This window comes from Apus apus, chromosome 4, assembly GCF_020740795.1.
Source record: "Apus apus isolate bApuApu2 chromosome 4, bApuApu2.pri.cur, whole genome shotgun sequence".
NCBI lineage: Eukaryota > Metazoa > Chordata > Aves > Apodiformes > Apodidae > Apus > Apus apus.
The window spans coordinates 101,390,168-101,411,634 of NC_067285.1; positions in this window are offsets into that span (position 1 = coordinate 101,390,168).

The window sequence follows — 21,467 nt, forward strand, 5'->3', positions numbered from 1 at the left end:
CATTGTGGCAACTTCTTGCTTCGGAAACACATTTGTTACTTTCATTAATTGAAAATGTCTGGTCATTTCAATGTCAAAAAAATCATTGTTTCAAAGTTTAAAGATATTTTCTGTTTGAAGGAGGGGAAGCATGTTATTGTTTAAAAAAATGCAGTACTTCTACCACCTTTTTGAAAATACAGAAATTAAACAAAATGAAGCGTTATGACTTGAAGTGATTTTTGAGAAGATAGTGTTTGCTGAGTAAGTTTTATGCCTTTGCATGTGCAGAACAGTTGCACGGAAATTGGTACCTAATGTAAACAGAGCATGATCATGTGTTCAGTTCCCTTCTCACACTGCACAGCACATTTAAGTGATTTGAAGCTAGCAGTCCCAACAAGGGTGGAGTAGGACACTGATGCAAAGTACAAGGAAGATTTGTTACCATCTTTAGTGGCCAAAAGAAGTTCTTTCTGTCCAAGACTTAGGAAGTTTTTTTTAAAAAAGAAAATATTTCTCTAAGTCTTCACCACTACCCCCCCTCCAGTGCTCTTTGGTTTTTATTAAGCTTTCTGTGTGGCTTTGTCTGTTGGTTTTTTACCAGTCATATTCCTGATGGCACTAATACAGCAAATAAAATGCTTTTGCTGCTTCTCATACTGTGAACCATTGCTCAATTGCTGAAAAAAATCTGCCTGTCAAAAATTACTTGGTGAAAAATCTTTTTAAAAGGAAAAATGTTTTTCTTTTGAGGAGTGGTTATCAAGCTGAAGTATGTTACAACTGTGTACATAGATTTTATCAAAGAAGCAGAATATTTTACATGAAGGTTTGAGCTTATGGCATCTCTCCATTTGCAATGTTGATGTCTGATTACTAACAATGCAAGAACAAGAGAAGTTTGGGAAAGGGCATGTTTGGAATTAGACATAAGATCCAAATTAACAAGATTTCTCAATGTCAAGCCCCTAAAACTTGTTCTGCTGTTTTGCCAGTTTCTGTGCAATTCATCCATTGTTCCCAGAGTCTGGTCTGGAAGAGTTGCTATTGAATCTGCTCAATGGGTTCCTGTTGTAATTGAATCCCTGCCACAAAGTAATGATAAGGGGGGGGAGGGGGCAAAGTTCTGTAGATGGCAAATCCTGCTTTTTGGAAGAGTTGGGCCTGCTAGTGACATTTATTTTGTGAGGGAAATGGCATACATTCCTGAAGCCACTTATCACTATGAATTGATTGTTTCCTGCATATCAGAGCTTGTGCACCATGTCAGAAGGGTGATGTGTAGGATGAGGTATTTTTCTGCTCCTGGAAGACCTTCTGCTACTACTCATGCAGAATGCCTGTTAGCTAGAAACCCTGTATTAAGACTTATGTTTGGATGCCTGCCTGTGGAGGTTGTTGTTTGTGCCTCAGCTTCCATTGGATTTATTTATTGGCATATGGCCTGAACTTCTAATTCCTTAAGGACTAATATGGTCTTTGTAGTTGGATAGCAAATTTTGACTGCAAAACTGTAGAGATTTTCTTCTGTAGGAGCAAATATCATAGCACAGGCTGCTTGTTGATCTAGCATAGGTAGATCGCAAACTGAGTCGAAGGAGCCCAGTTGTACCGTTCTGGATTGGGCCCCTGCATTACTTGTGTTTGCCCCAGACTGAAAAAGGCTTGCACTAAACTCAAAAGTCAAGAAACAGTGATGGGCAGGAGCACCTAGCTACAGCATGACACCTTTCTAACCTCAATTACACAAACAACCCTGAAGCTGGATTTTTTGTTTCCCTGAGCCTTCCACTGACAGCTTAAAATGCCCAGTTTATCGTGTCTGTCTAAAGGGGAAATGAACACTGAAGCCTTTCTTGGCTGTATAAAGCACAAGCTCTTTTCCAAAAAGAATTCAGACCTTTCTGGAGGTAGCTATATGAAAATAGAGCATTGCTGAGTTTAAGCTTTCTCCTTAACAGCCCTGTTTGGTCTGACAACTGCAGACTGTCAGCCTCTGCAACATGGTAGGTAGGGAGAGCCATTCACTGACAGGTTGACTAAAATGTGTGTGTAGGAATGGAAGCAATTCTCTGTTGGACAAATTGTTTCAGCCATTTTTCTTTCCCATTTTCTGTGAGCCTTTTTCTGCCTGTGATGAGAGAGTGTGAAGGTGACAGCTGGTGGCAGGCTGCTTTTCCAGCAAGCAAAAAAATCCAAACAGAAAACAGCAAGGAAAAAAAACAGGAAAACCCATTTAGGAGTTGCTATATTAAGAGTTCTGAGTATTTTAATGCTAGTTTAAGCCTTGTCCAAACATGGCCTCTCAGTCCCCATTCTGTTTTAAGCAGGAAGGTGCTTTTGAGCTGTAGCTGGGGGTTACTGGAAAGCAGGTTTGACTTCACCATGGCTGACAGCTCACCTGCTTTACAGTGAAAATGCAGCTTAGTTAGGCCCAGGGTAGATGTGGAGAACTAATGTGACCAGTAATTCCTCACAAGGTTGTATTGCAGGGTTCTTCTTTAACAGGGTGATGTAATCCTGGTTGCCTGTTCCATTTCTGCCATGCTTGTACAGAACAGCCTTCCAAGAAGCTGGTGTACACTGTCAGCCAGAAACTAACAGCAGCTGTTCTGCGGAATATCATCAGCAAATCCTAAATGAGATCTTTAATTGGTGATGGGTAAATGGAAAGGTAGAGGACATCACGAATCCATTTGGAGATGGAAGTTGTTTGTTTTGTAGAAAGCTGGACACATGATAGAATTGTAGATAGCCTCACCACAGATGTTCTGGCACCTCTGTTACTCTGCCCAATGCTTTTTATGCTTAACTATCAGAGTTTTTCAGAGGGTATCAGCCTGAAAATCTTAATTACATGAGTATTTTTCTGAAGCAAAATGGCAAATCTGTGGGATCCTTCAAGCTGGAATTAAAATTTTTTCAAGCTACATTTCTAAGCAGAAAATCCAACAATTTATCCTACTGCATGTGTTGGCATGTCACTGCAGATACTGTCCCACGATTGTGACACAAGGAAGGATTTGCTGATAAAGTTTTCCATACAATAGATTTAGCCATGGCTATCTCTGCAATGAAAGTATAGGAGAGAAAAAAGTGCCTGCTTTGTGCCCAGGAGCAGCATGATGCAGTTAACTGGCTGGGCTGAAAGCAAGTCACAAGTTCTTACCTAAGCGACAGATGCTTATGCTAAGAGTGCAAAACTCCCTGGAGAGGCTTGGGAATGAAGCTGTCAGAGGGATATAGAATCATATTCTATGATTCATAGAATATCTCAAGTTGGAAGGCACCTGTAGGTATCATTAAGTCCAACAACCTGCTCCTCACAGGACTACCTGAAACTAAACCATATGACTAAGAGCGTTGTCCTTAAGCTCTGACAGGCTTTGTGCTGTGACCACTTCCCTAGGGAGCCTGCTCCAGTGATCCACAGACCTCTCAGTGAAAAACCTTTTCATAATGTCCAGTCTCAACTTCCCCTGACACATCTTCATTCCCCTTCCTCATGTCCTATCACTGGCCACCAGAGAGAGGAGATCAGCACCTCTGGCTCTGCTGCCCCTGTTGAGGGAGTTACAAACTGCAATTAATAAAAGCATGTCTATTGTATACTAAAGGCGGTTCCTTTGAAATACTAATATTTTTACTGACAGGAATGTAATCAGTTACACCAACTCATAGACACGTTGGTGGAAGATCCCTTTCATCCCCCCATCAAGTCTAATGTCATGGATAAAGTAGGTCTATGAGCAATACTAGACAAGACCAGCTGTGTTTTGTTTTCTAGCCAAGTCTTGGAAAACATAAAAGAATTGAGATAGTGTAGCCTCCTTGAGTAATCTGTTCCAGACAAGTTTTTCCTAATGTCCAACCTGAGACTTTACCATTCGACGATTCTATGACTTCCCAAGCTGTATTGTGTGGCCACTATCCCTTTTTTTACATTTTCTGTTGCTAGCAGAAGGCCTTAGTGTTGTCCCCCTGGTATACTTTCACTGTTACCTGCTGGCCACCAGTTGGTTGTTAGGTTGTTGATTGCTGCTCTCTCAGCCTGGTGGTCCATTCCTCCAGCTGGCATACCTCAGCTTCTAAGGGAGACTGGTGTGGGAGGAGGTGTCTGAACTCCAAACTGAAATGGGCTACATTTAAGTCTTTCACCTTGTCTGTGTTGCTATCTCTGGTGAAATGCATAGCTATTAAGTGGTCAAGTGTGATTTCCCTGTGGAAAGTCTGTGTTGAGTATTCCTTTGTTCTGCAATTACTTAGAATTGAATTCCAATGGGAAGTGCTCCTTCATCCCTCTGGGGACTGCAGTGGAAGTGAACTACCCCCTGTTACCTGGCTCTTCCTGTTATTCAAATGTGCAGCAGTGTGTCAGGTACTTCAGCCTTTTTCCAGCCATCTGGGCCCTCCCGTGATAAATGTGAATTTTTTTCTTGGATGGTAGATAGCTAACTCACAATCACATTGGCCAGCTCTTTCAACAGTTCTGAGTGGTTCCCCTCAAAGATCTTTGGACTTGAATACATCCAGTTTTTAGGTAGACCCTAGCTTTGCTTCATCATGATGGCTGACCCTCTCCTCTTCAGAGCACACTGGCACATGCAGAGGTCTGGCAGCAGGCCAAAGGTCTGTGAAAACCAAGGCAAAAAAGTTGAGCACTTGAATTTTTTCTTTCACTTGGTACCAGGTTATTTCTTCCATTTAGCATCGGCCCCCAGTTTTCCTTGAAAAGTTCAAGAGAAAAAAATACCTTGTGCACTGTTACAAATATCTGAAGCACTGTCATGTTTCTCCACTGATTCAGAGACAGTAGAAGAAGCCTTTATTTTTTGTGGCCTAGTTGCCTGGAACTTGCAGGAAGTATATTGAGTTTGAAGGAATACGCCTCACTTGAACTCATTCTAAACTTCCCATCTTTATTTCTGAAATATTTCCTCATGTAGCTGTCATTGCAATTGCATCCTGATGAGAGAAAATTTCAGGGGTAGGTTCATGAAGTTCTGCAGCCACCTGTAGTTCATGATTCACACTAGCTCCCTATAAGCCAAGCTGAGACACACTCAAAACACAAGACAATCTTAGCTGCTTTCTTTTTCCATTCTCTAGGTCGGCTGGCAGATAAGCACACTGCTGTGTAAACCTGAGCATCTGCAGCAGGGTTGTTTACTGATGGCTCAGACCAGCCAGATTGCCCTGTGGGCAGTCAGCCCTTGCTGTCTGTGAGTTAGGCTGGTTGGTTCTAATCTTCCTTAAAGGAAGATAAAAGTTTGAAGTGTGGTTTATACTAGACACCAAAAGGGATTTCTTCTTGGATACCCAGAAATGCTTGTCATTCCTGATTGCCTGGTCTGCATGATTGCCAGCAAGCCAGTTCCATATGAACAAATGAGTTATCTGTATTTAGCAACACCTGAAAACATGGCTTATCAGTTGCTTAATATACCAGCCAGGTCTGTCTTTGCCTGTTGATTTGGTGCACTCCACAAAGCCTGCAAGCATTGGAGTGTGAAGGGGGAAGACTCCTCAGGAGAGCCAGGGGTGAATATTTAGGTCAAATAAATACTAACAAGTGTCTATGCTGTGATTCACATGCTCTGAAGCTAGGCCAGAAATTACACAAATTTCTGGGTTGGCATAACTAACCTTTGTTTCCTGTACCCTGTTGTCTCTATGTAGCCTGCAACCTGTGCATGGCCTATACAGAACTTGGGGCTTGCTGCCTGTGTTGCCTCTGAAGGTCCATCACGCACGCACTGACCTGCAGGGGGGCAGCACTGGCTTGCTCCTGCTCTGCTAGAGCCTCAGAACCAGTATTAGCACAGAGACTCTAGAGGTGGTGATTGCACCCAGGTATGACCCCACAAGGCAGGGGCAGCTGATTCAGGATGGGGAAATTGGGTGGGGAAATAGTTGCAGCCAAAGAAACTAAAGAGTAAGGTACTTAGACATAGTCTTTCTACAGATTTATAAACAGCAATTATTTGGAAGTGGAAAGCGGTCCCTTCTGTGAAGTATTTTTTTATAATCATCATGGAGAATCCACTTTCAGGTAGTTAAAAACCACATCTTTAGTGTGGGCCTCAGACTAAGCCCTGCCTCAGTTTACAACTACAGAAATACCTGCATCATACAAAAAAATGAAATAGAAACAACAAGGTAAGGGAGGGGTTAAGAACACACCTAGTACGGCCGCACCTGCATATTTTATACTTTTTAAACATATCAAGAATTAAAAGTTACACCTTTGCAACCAGTGGTTACCACATGGTAGGACACCCTGTGCAAAGGGGAATAATTTTTATGAGCATTAGAAGTCAGAATGGGTTAAAGAACCTTTGCACAGTTACGAGAAGTGACGTGGTGCCTGTGTTCCGTGGGCGGCAGAGGCCGTGGGTGCCAGGCTGTCCCGGGAAGCAGGGACAGGCCGGGGAGCAGGGACAGGCCGGGGAGCAGGGACAAGCCGGGAAGCAGGGACAAGCCGGGGAGCAGGGACAGGCCGGGGAGCAGGGCTCCGGCACCAGGGGGCAGCGCGGCACCGCCGAGCGCCTCTCCCGCTTTCCCGCTGTTTGCAGCCGATGGTCCGATCCGCAGGGACGCTTCCAGATGATGTACCTGTCCCCGTGGGCGGTCGCAACCTGCGGCATAGGCAGGAGCAAGGGCAGTTCACAGCCCCGGCCGTAGGTCAGGTCTAGGGAAGGTCCCCAGGCGCGACCCAGCGCCCGCCTTGAGGAGGGACAGGGAGCCAGCAGCCTGTCCCTGTCCCAGCCGGCAGCCTGTCCCACCCAGCAGCCTGTCCCTGTCCCAGCCAGCAGCCTGTCCCAGCCAGCAGCCTGTCCCTGTCCCAGCCAGCAGCCTGTCCCACCCAGCAGCCTGTCCCTGTCCCAGCCAGCAGGCGTCCGTCCCGTCGGTTCGGCTTGTCGCCCTGCCAGCAGCGACAGAGCTTTCAACTACATGCTCTATAGAAAAGGGCCACTGAGAGAGCTAGAACTTAAGCAGGAAAACAAAACAACAACAACCCCCCCAAACAAACAAACACAAAACCAAACAAACAACCCCCCCAAAAAAAAAAAAAAAAGGCAACTAACCAAAACATAAAAAACCCCCACCACAATAAAAAGATATAAAGGCAGGCAGTGTCAGAGATATGCATTAATAAATTCTTACTCTATTTATATGCTTATGTTTAAAGGCAACTCTGTAACAATCTTTCCTTACAAAAGCAGAGAAAGTGATGCCTGATCAAACTTGAATCAAAGACAAGGTGATGAGTCTTTGGTTTGCAAGGCAGGAGAGAGAAGCTGAAGAAAAAAATGCATGGACTGGAGCTTTGCCACTCGTGGTCACTGTAAGGGTTGAACAGTGCTAGGAGAATCAATGAGGTGCTTGATCAGTTAAGAAAAACTGAAAGCTGAAAACAGCAGAGATTTGTACAGTGGCTTTGATTCTGAAGCAAAATATGAGCAAATGAGCCTTTATTTATCAGGGGATCAGATAATATACGAGTTACCAGCAAAACAAGTTAAATAAAATCCTCTTTATTGTGGTCAGCACAACTTGATTTGTTAATGTTTAGGTTAACAGAGTCAGCGAGAGCACAAATACAATCTACAGTGTATAACAAGGCAGCCAGCAAAATCAATTGTACGAAGAGCTGGAACTAGAGAGAGTTGCTGACCCTACCCTGATAACCATGAATGCACAGAGAACGTCACAGCTGGACTGTGCAAGAGTCAATGACCAGCTGAGCCAACAGAGGACTGATACGAAAGAAAGGTCTTTCAAGGTGGTTAGATTACACTCCTTGGCAGAGGGGTGCTGTTGGGTTTTGCAGGCAGCTTGCTGCAGCTGACTGGTTTGGTCATGCTGCAGAGCCATGGCTGTGATGGCAATGTGGCAATGAGGGATATGCTACCAGCAGAGTGCTCAAGGGGCACAGGAATAGCTACATAACCCAGAAGACAACACCTGACTTAACTCAGATCTCCCAGTAGCATTGCTGCCTCCAGGCTTCTTGGTCATACAGGTATGCCTGAAAAAATCTGAAGCACAACAGTCCTCCTACACAGGAGATGACTGAGAAAATCAATGCTTCCCCAGTGCATGTACAACCGTTCTTGTGCTCTATAACACAGATGTTCAGAGCCACCAAAGAAGAGGGAGGGCTTCCAGACACAATAATCTTGTTTGATAATGTCGGTTCATCCTATCACATGTAGCATTTCTGGCAGGGCGGAGTGGAGAGAAGCTGACCACTGCTGGTGATTCTAGCTGCCATCTCAATGTTTCCCTCAACAGTTCATCCTACTCAAATAATACACCAACCTACAAATAATCTCAGACTGGAGGCCATCTCTCTTAGCTGTTGTCTCCAAGTCTGCTCTCCAACTCCAGTCTCTTTTCAAGGACCTTTCTCATAAAAGCTTATGACTTTGGACAATGTCCTGTTCACTCATCTCTGAAGGTGTTCAGGAGAACTCCTCTGTACCTGATTACAGGACACCAAAAAGGAAATAAGTCCGAGACCCACATTGGATACAAAGAAAATCGGATGGTTGTCAAGGACAAGTCCAAGAAAGCACAGCCAGGCCCTGTGAGGGCATCTTATAGCCACTTTATCTGCATGTCTAGTGTGAACAAGGCAGCTGGGCAGCTGGCTGGACAGCAGGGAGGAAGATTGCTGACTGGCTCTGCCTACCCTATGGCACCCTGGTGCCTGGAGAACATGGTGGTGGGACAGGGGGACTGTGCCTGCCCTCACCCTAACTGGACACACTCAGTGGAGACACTGGGAAAGCCGGAGGTGGGCACATGGATGGGAAGGACCTATGGGGAGAACACCAGCGTCTGCAGGGGCCTCACCTGGGGACAGAGCAAGACAGTTTTCCTGTGCATACAGAGGAATCTGTGTTGAGTTGGCTAGATTTGTTTACAAATCTGCCCTGGTTTGAGACAGGATGAAGCTACTTTCCTTTTAAAGATTTTTTTTTTTTTTCCTTCAGTAAGTTTAGTTTTTTTCATCCCACCTTTTCCAGAAGATGGAAGTTTCTTTATCTGAAAGTCTGTAGTTCAAATTTGTGTTATAATCTGGAGCCAAAGATCCTTTAGTGTGCCAGCAGTGTGTACTTTAAAGAAGAAACACAGGCAGCTGCTTTTTTGAGTCAGGTTCCTGTCACAGCAACCAGGATTGTGGTGCACTTTGTATGATCTGAGGCTAGTGTATCTCACCTGGTACTTCTGTTTTTCCAGCAAAATAATTCATTGGGATCTTGCAGGGGACACCTATAAGAGGAACAGGTATCAGTTCCCACTATTTCAGATGTTAGCAAATTCAAGGGTTTTTTACCATTTCTTCTCAACCATGGCCCAGCTGCAGAGAGCAGACATTGTGGCCCATCAGTATGGACAAGCAGCTGAAAGAGAGCATTTTTTAACAGCAAGTAGCAGAAAACCTCCAACTTAGTTGGCCAGACTGCTTTGTCTTCTCCAATAAGTTATTGGATTTTATTTAGGAGGTTTCCAAAGCTGACAATTTTAAGAATCAGCTACTTCTTTCTAGGCCCTAACCAGATCATGGCTTTCAATTACTGTATCTTTGAAGAGAACCTCCCTAAGATCAGCTTTCCAGACCAAAAAATCAGGGCTCTGGTTCTAAAGTATTTCTGCTAGATGTCTGTTTTATCCGTTTTTCAGATCAGATGTGTGGCTGGGTGTCCACATGGCTGCTCCACCAAGAGAAACAAGATCTCACCAGCCAGCACTCACTACTTCAAATCTGACTGTATTGGTTCCAAGAGGATCTTAGTCTGCCATTACAAGTTCCTACTACACCTTTGGAAATGCTGCCCTGAGACAGAAGCTAGTTAATATAAACTCTTTAGGTCATCTCATCTCTTCCTGTTCCCTTGGAGTAGTGTCTGAACGACCTGATCAATGCACTCTCTTCCATAAGATGACAGATGGACTGCACAGTTTACCCCATTTCTCTTCCAAAGGTAAGGACCTACTACCAGGTTTATGGAAGAAAAGCTTGAGATGAAGTACACCGTGTGCTCTCTCTGCTGGTTTTTTACCAGATCCGTGGAGAGTTTAGTGGAATGCACTTGGCACTGTGGGACAGTTAGAACATTCATGGACTCATCCTTTTTTTGACATCTGTTTCTTCTGCCTGGCTATATGCAGAAATGTAAGACTGACTCTGAGTGATTATTTACAGGATGGTGAGTTTGCTTTCCCAGGTATCATTGCTTTCAAGCCCCAGTACCTGGTGCTTAGGGACATGATCTAGTGGCGAGCTTGTGCTGTTAGGTCTAGGGCTGGACTGGATGATCTTGGAGAGCTCTTCCAGCCAGGGACATTCTGTGATTCTGTATCAGCTTGGCATTAAACCCATGTAAGTATTAACCTCTGGGACACCTGCATTATACATTAGGCAGCCATGCTGCAATATCAGGTTTTAGGATATAGCGTGCCAACCACTTACCAAAATTAAGGAAGTTCTGCCAAGTATTTTTAACTTTCTGGATATTTTTAAGAAAAAGAAAAGCAAGTTTGGATAATGGGAATCTGAGTGTTGAGGAAAACATCTCATAGGAGTGGTTTTCTAAATGGTGCCAGAGTCTAATAGATATAATAGATACTCTTTGTGAATATAAATATGTCTGTTTGTTCTAGCATTGGGTTGTGAAGTTCACATTAAATCATTAAACTTCAATTGTTAGATTACAATGGCAGCATAAAAATTGCTATACTTCTCAGAGGGATTAGTATATAAATTGTAATTGTCCAGAGTGGTTTGATTTCTCTATAGAAATGAGGATCTTAAAGAGATCAACTAAGTTATATTTTGGTTACTCTTTTAGGTAGAAATCAGTAGCTTAACATTCTTCAACTGTAAAATCCTTCTTTACCATGACTTAGGCAAGACCTGTAATAATAACTGCACATATTGGCATGTGTATTGAAGCAAAACTTTTTAAAAATTGAAATTCTATACCTCAAAATCTTCTTCCTGCTTTTTTAGATGGGTTTGTCCATTATTGGCTAATGCATGATGTAACAAATACTGAGGTGATGTGTTTTCATGACCAGCAGGATCCTAGTGCAGTATGTGTTATTGAAAGTACGTAGAACTGGTTTGCACTATTGATGTATTCATCTAACTCCTTGTTTTGCTCTGCTCTCTGTCTTGTTCATTATTAGTACTTACCCTTTCAATACAGAAAGAGAGCCCAAATGCCAGCCACCAACTACATGATGAGTTTTTGGGGAGCACTGCTCTTTAGAGATGTACTGACAGTGTGCCCACTCCCCATTCACAGCATGAAAGGTCTCACCTCAAATGGTTTCAGTAGAAGTGGAGCCTAGAGTCTCTCAACACCCTGGCATTTCTCTGCTGAGTCACACATGCTTGCCTCACCAGCGAGGCAGGATTGTCTCTCTGCCAATGTGATGCTTTGCCAAAACTGTGTTCTGTACACTACAAGTGGCCATTCATCAAGTGCAGTTGATGATATCCTGATGATTTGGTCAGGTTTATTTGATTATAGAAGAGAGTTTTTTCTTTGTGTGCTGTAAGTGGAACAATTTCCTTTGTGCTGACATGAGTGCAGTTTCCATGTCTGTTTTGCAATCTGTACCATCACTTTACACCCAGGACAACAGCTACATTTTCATCATTGCTGCGTGCCAGTAGATTTTATGGGGGAATTGTACTTGATGTTATGGTGTTACCTTATTTAACACAGAACTTTTTTTTTTCTCATAAATTGTATAATTTCTTTCCTTAGGCAAGAAAATGCTTCTCCTGCTATTTATTACCTGAGAAAATGCTAGTGTGTCATGCTAAAAAAATTGCTAAAGGAAACAATTCAGGCCATTCTTTGGCGGGCCATGCTTTGCTTTCCAGTGACCTCTGGTGAGACACCTCCTTGCGTGGCAAATCTCACCAAAGTTAAGGTCAGAAGAAACTATTAGATCATCAAATTTGGCCTGATACATATCAAAGGCATTTGCATTTTACCCAGGAATGTCTTACTTGTTACATATTAAGTTTTCAGGTGATAAAACTACACCATTTTGTGGTGCTTAGCAAGACTGACCCCTCCCTCTACCCCCAGCAGAAATACTATTTCTTGCTTTCACCACGACCAACTAGCCTGGAGGTGAAAGACCTCCTGGCTGCATAGATATTGCAAAATAAAGCAGGGCCAGCTACATAATGGAATATAAACCAGGGTAAAAGTGGAACAGTATATTCATGTCCACATAGTTCTTGGATTTGTACTTCTCCTGAGCATTACAGTTTCTGGGCTCCTAAGAAATAATTTTGAGTTCAACATGTCTGAAATAAGTGTTGCGTTCCATCAGGGGCACAGTTTGGTAGCACAGCATGACCTGGGTGTGTGTGTTGCATGCCTTCAGGAATCACCTGAGGGTACAAAGTCTGCTGGGGTAATGTTGGAGGACTGTGTATGGTGGAGAAGTCAAACATGACACAGTATTTTCCATAATGCTGCTTGTGGTTGGTCCTTGTAGTCTGCTATCTTCCAGACTAGGCCCAGTTATAATCTCATAGTGGGCTAATTGGGACAGATTCCACATGCTGAAGGTCACTACAGTGCCTCAGGTTCCTGACTCTCCCTGTTATTTAGCAACATACCCATAGCATGTAACTGTTCAAGCAGCAGTTCTGATTTAGGGAGAAGGTGACTTCAGCTCAGATTAAGAACCAGTGCAAAAATGGGACCTACAGTACCAAACCTTGTAAGAACATCTGGACTTACAAACCCATGAAGAAGTCAAATGACTTCCTGGCAGACATATATGCAAGTGTACTGTGTGCAGTTCTGGGCACAGCAGTATAGAAAGGACATTGAGGTGCTGGACAGGGGGCAGAGAAGTACAACTAGGCTGATTAGGGGTCTGGAGAACAGGTCTTATGAGGAGAAGCTGGCGGACCTGGGGCTGTTCAACCTGGAGAAGAGGGGGCCGAGGGGAGACCTCATTGCTCTCTACAACTACCTGAAAGGAGATTGTAGTGAAGCAAGTGTTGGCCTCTTCTTCCTAATGACTAATGACAGAACAAGAGGAAACAGAGTCAAGTCGTGCCAGAGGAGGTTCTGATTGGATATTAGGAAAGATTTCTTCACAGGAAGAGTAGTGAGGCATTGGAACAGGCTGTCCAAGGAGGTGGTGGAGGCACCATCCCTGGAGGTATTAAAAAATGGGTGGACATGGTGCTTCAGGAGATGGTTTAGAGGTCACAGGGGTGTGAAACTGATGGTTGGATGTAATGATCTTGAAAGTATTTTCCAGCCTTAATGATTCTATGATTCTATGATTCTCTGCATTTTCTTTGAACAAGAGGTTTTTTGAAAAAATGAAAATTGGATGTTGTGGTGATAGAGTAATTCTGTCTTTTCTCCTTAAAAACACCAACACTGAATTAAGGACTAATCTACTTAAACAAGCTACTGCACAAAGAACTGGCTGAATGTAGAACCCCAGGAGATACCAGGAAAAACTAATTTCAGTCAAGATATACTGACATAAAAACTGAAGGAACATAGTCATTGATCAAGCAAAAACATAGAGGCAATCTTTTATTTGTTTCTGTTTCCTCATGTTCTTTTCACTGTGGCTTTGCCACAGCCATACAAACTATTTTAGTTTAAAAAATATTAACTCTCTTTTAATATGTATAGTATCTATAAAGAATCATAGAGTGACTGATGTTGGAAGGGACCTTTGGGGGCCATCTTGTCCAAACTCCTTGCTCAAGCAGGGCCACCTACAGCCAGTTACCCAAGACTGTGTCTAGATCATGTCTAGACATCATATTAGACATCATAACAGTAGCATACATGTTTCCTCCTGATACTCATGCATGACTTTTAATTATTATTTCATTACTGGCTCTTTGTAAATTTGTCCTTTCCATCACCCCCAGCCAAGCTCTTTGAGTGTCTTTGAGTAAGACTTGTAAGCCCAGCAGTGCTGATCTGGGGAGTCTGTGTACTCCATGATTCCACATTAAAGATCCCAAACAGACTATTTACTCACTTACAGAGAACTGCTGGTTTTTAAAAATTATGTTCATAAACATATTTTAAATTCTTTCATCTGGGAAAACAATTTTGGAAATATGGACTAAGTCTATCATGGTTTAGATTAGTCTTCCTGAATTGGCCAGTTCCTTGAAAAAACTGTTCACAAACTGAACTGGCAATACAGTCAGTCTACCATGCTCTTTGGTCTTTCTTTTCTGATAATTTTTAAAAATCTACTTTGCCAGTGTGTCCTAAATTCCCCAGTTCATGTTCAGTTCCAAATTTAATTCATGATAGCACTCAACACAAAACATCTGTGACCAAATTAAAACCACAAACTAGCAAAAAGTCAATAGAATTTAATCTCTAAGTAACTGACCTGAATGCTGCCTGTGGCATGTTATTTATTTAAAAAGGAGGGATCCTTCCTTCTGAAAGCCATGTGACTGCATACAGCAGCCTTCCAGGGCTTCTCATGTACTCAGGGGTTCTGCTGCAGATTTCAATCCAAGTTGTCAGGTCTTAGATTATGAAATAGTTTTTATAATGGGCATTGAATATTGAACATGAGAAAGGAGTTAAATGCAAGAATCCTTTCCCAACAGACTCAGCATGATCTGCCCTCTGAAGCCTGATGACCAAGCAAGACAAGGCTGTTCACTGGTCCCTGTTGCCCCACTCACTGCGCACGGGATCAGCCTGTCTTCTTTACAAGTCAAGGTGTCTTGTATTTTAACACATATTTAAATGTCTGTTTGGATTCCTGTAGGCACCATTATGGACACAGCTCATGCTGCCCTTAATGAAAACAATTATCTAAATATAACAAGCAATAACACGAGGAAGTGCTTCTCCAGAGCAAAACAGGCTCCTTGTCCATACATGCAGTTTGTTTTTTGCCAGCCTCAAAGATGTAACAGCAGAATGGAACTCTGAGGTCTTACCTTAGAACAAGCAGCAAAAGACATCTGAAGTGTGGGAAAGCTAAGGCAACTGTGAGCAACCATGATACAGAAAGGTTAAGACAAGTATTGAGGTGAAATAAGTGGTGGCAATGCCAAGGCAGGTTATATGTTATAAAGGGTCATTAATGTTTCAACAGAGGTGCACTTTGCAAGTAGGTCAGGAGAGTACGTGTTATCCTTAACCCATCCCATTTCCACTGCTGTGAACATGAGACTAAGAACTTCAGTTTTGAAAACTTGGACTTTTTCCCAGTAAACAAGAAGTATGACTCTTGTATAATCTTTAGTACATCAATATGTTAGAACTTCTTTCCTTCTTGCCATCATTGGCCCATCATTCTTAGTAAGCTGCATTACAAGATACCAAGGCTTGGAACAGGTCACTTTGTTGCTTGTGTAATTAAATCACACCCACTCTGGTGTTTTTGGTTCAATGATTAAGCTTTAGCTAAATACTGCTGAGGCCTTATACTAGATATGACACAGGGGTACCTACCCACCTTCTGTTTTCCTTTTTAAAGAAAAATCGGCACACATCTGGACACATTTTGAGCCTTTTGAAAAAAGAGTGCAAACATCAGGGATTTTGATGTTCTGCTCCCAGTCCTCATCAGGGAACCTTACTGGCATCCTTGGACACTACATCCAGCTGCAGCTAAAATTTTTCTATGTATTTACAATGTGCTATTATTACTAAAATCTGTTAGAAAGGAGAGAACTGGGAAGTATAATATCATACCTTTTATCTTATAAACTTCACCCTCTGTAATTGACTCTGTGCTCTCACTTGGTGCTAACATATGGGATAGTGTTGGAAAACGGAGGAGCTGAGGAGATTCCCTGCATTTCCCTAACATAAGTTTTCCAGTAAAACATCTGGAGTCAGATGGCACTTTACATCTGACTGACACTGAAATAGCTCACACCTCTGCAAAGGGACTCTGAACCCAAAGAAATATCCTCTCTGGACAAGAGGAGGATCTTTTATGTTTGGAGGGATCTTTTAGTGCAAGCACCTGAAATAACTCTCTTCCAAGCAAACAACTGTTCCTAGTAGGGTAGGCAAGGAATCTTCTGAAACCTACCTTCTTCCTTTCCATCTGAGCTGGTCAACTCTTCAGGGAGGGAGAGGCAGAATTTCTGGAAGCCCATGGAGACAATCAGGTGTCTGCAGAAATAAGACTGTCCTTTGCAGCATTTAGAAATACATAAATGTATATGCTTTTATGACAGCTGTAAAACAAGAAATAATTTGTATCATGTTAATTGTTTAGGTCAAATGCAATAATAATTTTATTATGTTCTCATCCTTGTTAATTACATCCTGAATTTTAAAGGTTACACTTAAGTGATTTTAATGAAGACTAAGAAGCAGATAAAGAAAACTCCAGTTTATTGAGTTCCTTTTCCACTACTTTTCAAGTAGACCTGAAAGATTGCATTTGATCTGAAATGTAAGAAAAGATGTAGAAGTCATTTCGTAATTGATACCCGTAACAAAATGTCCATTGGTTTCGATTGGCCCAGAATTCATATGAATAATCTGATTTTCATTCATTTGAATTTCATTATCCATCAAAAATAGTGGAATCATAAACTCAAGATCCTGTTGCTTTATATGTTGTAAATGCAAAAGATCTCTTCACTTTGTCTTTCTCTCTCCAGAAGTGCACTTCATAATCGTATGTGTAAGATACAAATCTACTCAAAAGAGAACTCAGTGTCACATGACAAGAGCTGTAAGTGACATGCAGGCCCGTGTTTACACCCAGGTGCATTCTTTGCTGTTAGGAAACTCAGATTATATTTGAACAGTTCCACAAGTGCATTCAAGGTAAAAACTGGGGTCGAGTTCTAGTTATTTTGGAACCTGTGTGTAACCAAAAAACATGCTGCACTCCTTGTATCTTCATGCAGATCTACCCAGAGCACTTCAGTGCCAAATACAGATGACTGAGCTGCTGCAGGGGCAAAAATGAGAAAGGCCGTGTTGGCTCAGTGCTCCCCTAAGGTGCGAAGCAGGTGGACAGGCCAACCAGTGTGCTTGGGGCCACACAGAAGCACCCAGGGCGACACCAGCTCTACAGAGAATGAGCAAACATTTTGTCCAGCGATATTCTCTCTCGTAGAAGGAAAGTTCCATCAGGAAACTACACAGAAGGCCTGTTCTAAAAGGTAAATTTGAAAATTAAAACAGGTCAAAAGACCTAATTTTCTAGGAAATTGTTCAAATTAACTAATCATAGATATATGGCCAAACTCAGACTTCAAACTGCCGACATCTGTGGTGAGGGCATTTCCTTGCAGAGCTGAGCACTTACAGCACTTCACTTTGAGAACAATAAGGAAGCCCTGGCTTACGGTATTTGATCTTTACTAATGAGTCAACAGGGGTTTCACTAGAAGACTGTACGTTGAATTAATATATTCCCAGCTTCAGTACCTATGCTTCCTGGCCAGCAGCACTCCATTTTGAGGCCTTATGATTAAATCTCACCTGCCGACCCTGTGGAAATGGCCTACTGGTGTTGCTGCTCAGCCTCTTCAATGCCTTGTCTGTCACAACAGCCATTTGGTGCAGTCAGAGAGAAAATACGGATAGCCCTATACTAATACCTTAATACGTTAACATTTGTCCTCTTTCAACATTACTTCTAATATGTAAAGTGCAATTTTCATTTCACACAAATTAGAACCTAGTAAAGCATGCAAACGTCAGCTAAATGTGAACTCATGGAAATTCCTCCGTGTTGAACAGCACCATTTAAACAATGGAGAAATCTGTATTTTGTGTTCAAACAAACAAAAATAATTATCTAATTTTATGCTTTTTTGTAGTCTCTTTATTTTAATTCTGTGTTCTCTTTCATTCAAAATGTTTATAGGATGGCTTGTAGTAAACTTTAACTTTGATACATCTCAATTAGCTGGTAAGAAAAGCCTGGGTCACTAAATTAAGAGAATGTCACTAATTTATTTTGTTTCCAGTGTTTTCTGGAATTTCCTTGGATTTTTGAGATATTCTGATGTTATTAAAAAAAAAAAAAAAGCAATGCTGAAAGTTCAAGGTGATGCAAATTCCAGTAGATTGACAGGAGATGTGAGATCTCTAAGTAGTACTCATATATCACATACAGCTGAGCCAAGAAACAGACAAAAAATAATTTAGGCAGGAAGTCCCTTGCCTCCTCTACGTCTTGGCTGTCACAGTCTGTTTTGGCATCACCAAATTTCTCCTTCCCAGTGCTGGAAGCTTTTTTATATATCAGAGAGATCAGTCACTGCAGACATGAATCTATATAGAGGTGACTGCTGATCTGATTGCCCACAGGCTCGGTGTTTGTTCATCACCTCCGGCTTTTACAGAAAACCTTTGAACATATTATTTGTTTTCTCTGCTTCTGGAAATAAAAGTTCCTTACAGTCTCTCCTGATTCTTCTGGGCCATTTATTAAAGAGTTCTCCAAATAATGGCTGTTCTTTCACAGTTTCTTGGAGGGAAAAGGTTCTGAGACCTTCAGGTTAAAAATTTAATTATTAACAAAAAGACTGATAACTAATAAAATTCCTTTAATCCTTCCTGATTTCAGCAGGTAGTTTTTCATTTCTGCTACCACAGAACGTAAAAGACCTCATTGACACTGTCACACCAGCTACAAATGCAGTTGATATACCTCTCATTTATGACAACTTAGGTCAATGTATGGAAAGATATAAAATTCTCTGACTGTCCTAGAACAAGATGGAATTGTCTAAGAGAGAGAGGGGCATATATGATGCTGTTTTACCTACTCCCAATCCCCACCCTTTCCTTCCTTCAGGTCTCATTTCAAAACAGCTTTAAATCATTTTTATTTAAATTAAATCCTCAACATCATAACATGGATTTTAAATGGGAAAATTTAACTGGGCTAGGGATGTCTTTTGGAGTGTTAAAAAACAAAAATCAGAGCACAAAAAAAATTAAATCCTTACCAACAGTGTTAGCAGTATTTATATTTTATTGAAATGTACTTTTCTGTGAGAGTTCTTTATTTCACATAAATTTGAGAGGACAATTAAAAAAGGTATAAATAAATAAATAAATAAATAAATTAAATGGGGAAAATTATCCTACTTTTTTTGCATTAAATTTCACTGAAACAATAACTATTTTGATGTTTTAAAAATTGAACCAGGAGAGAAGCAATTCCAAAGCAGCTCTAATTAATGTTCTTTGGATAAACTCTTCTGTTTCTTATTGTTCTCACCTGTGCTTATTCTTCTCCACACTTACCTTCACAGAGGGTGTTCACATTTCCTGACTCACGCTTTATCTTTTGATGTGAATGTATAGAAACAGAGCTAACTGTATGTCGTTAACAATTCAGGAAGTATTAGCTAATTAACAACAGTCTGAGGGAAAAAAAATAATTAAAAGAGATCTGCTTGCTGTTAGGATTAGGATTCATAGATCAAAGCCAGTCAGAGGGTCTTGACGTCATGATATACAGCAGGAAGAGGTTCAGGGTTGTATGAGGTAGATACAATTTTTTTCCCCAGGCAGTTGTTTCCTGAAACTGGTATGTATCCTGGAAAACAGGTGAGGTTTGTCTTTGTTCCTTTGTTGTTTGCATTTGCTCTTTGTGTCATTTAATCTGTGTAAAACGAAGAAAAGTAAAGACGTACTGCAATGGAAATGCCCCAAGGGAAGTAGCAGATATGGATATAGACCTGAGTCATGCTCTACCTGTTCAGCACAGGTCTGTTACTCTTCCATTAGCTCCAAAAAAACACTGTCATATCTGTCTTAAAACATGGCATATTTTAACTTTCTGGATTACTTCATCTGCTTAGTAGAATTTGCAATGACCACTCTAGTAGTTTGTCTTTAAATTGAAAATTTCTGAAGTTATGATCATTTTGACTAAAATTTCTTTAAGAACTAGGAGAAAATGACAATGGCAATGCTGTCTGCCTTGCCTCCAGAAGACAGACTGCAGCACACTGACTGGAGTGTTCTCTAGGATACTGGAAACCACTGAAGTAGTTTCTTGTTAGTAGAAGAAAGGCAGGAGATAAAAAGGTATATTAACAAAGAGAAGAATTTAATTTCAGGGAGAAATCCTGTGGCTAAGGCTTATACAAAGCTCTAATCTCTTAACCTGAGCTTTCTTCCAACAGTGTTGCAGTAAAGTGTTCTTGACATTGTCATTCTGAGTAATAGACTTAACAACTGAAATAGAGGATGAAGAATTCTGTTATTTCTGCAGATAGACTTTCACACCTTGATACTATTATGCTCCATGTCAGGCATGCAGCTATGGGCCCTTTGCTGACTTCAGTATTTCTGAAAGTGCAGTTTAAATGCAGATAGAGCAAAAGGCAATGTTCCTTTTTCTCTAAATAATTTATTTGGTAGTTTATTGCCACATGTCTTGAGGTATACACTGTTCTCATTTGAACATTGAAACCTATTAAAATCTCAACAAGTAGCAATGTCAGTGACTTCCTCACTATTTATAGTGTAGCTTCTGCCCAAGGTGTGCCCAACTCTTGTAATTTACAAGGAGTTATTTTATAACTAAAAAGCGCTTAATTCTACATACAGTCTTTCAAGGTGGACTGTGACAGTCAGTCTACACCAAATTATATTCCTTGCACAGTATTAAAGAATCCCATTTCTGAATCTGCATTTAAAAAAACTGTGATCTCAGTTGACAACAACTCTTAACCAAAAATCTATGGGTCTGAATCCAGGAAAAAGTGATAGAAACGGCTACTCCAGTTTATGCTTGCTCTTGAAAATTCCCATGGCCTGTTCCACTAGCTGAAAACTGACTGAACTAGCAAAGCATTTTTGCGTTGTCTGGCCCAGAAGCTGGAACTGGGAGAGAACAGAAGCTTTTAGGAAGGAAATTCATATCCCGAAGCTAGAACATAGTGCCAGACAAAGAATCCCACAGATTACCACTGCGTTGGTCCTTAAATCAGTTTATTGTTGCCACTTGATTTACAGTAATATTTGTTTATATTTGTATTTTCCCCCCACTCCCCAAGTTCTCCTTCAGTTACAAACCCCATAGCAGCCCCATTCAGGGACACTGCATCAGTCATAGTGGGGCAGTACTCCTGCTGCAGGGAAAAAAAATCAGTTAACAATTGCGCTGTGACAAGTGAAATACCTGAATTGTCAGGAGTTGGCATAAATCAGAAAATAACTTATTTTTCACCTCAGAAGAGGCTTTGGAGTAAGAGGACATTACTGGGACTTGAACAAAAAAATCTAGATATTAGAAGAGAGAGGAATACATCTTGCACAGGAAGACTTTGGCAGGAGAGAGAAAACCAACAAAGAAGGCTTGGTCCTCAGCCAGACAAAAGTTCAGTGGAAGAATCAAGCTGTGCTTACAGCAGCCAGATGAAGGAGGAGGGACCTGGCTTTTCTGAGCTTCAAGAAAGGAATCAGATGTGATGGATGAAAATACAG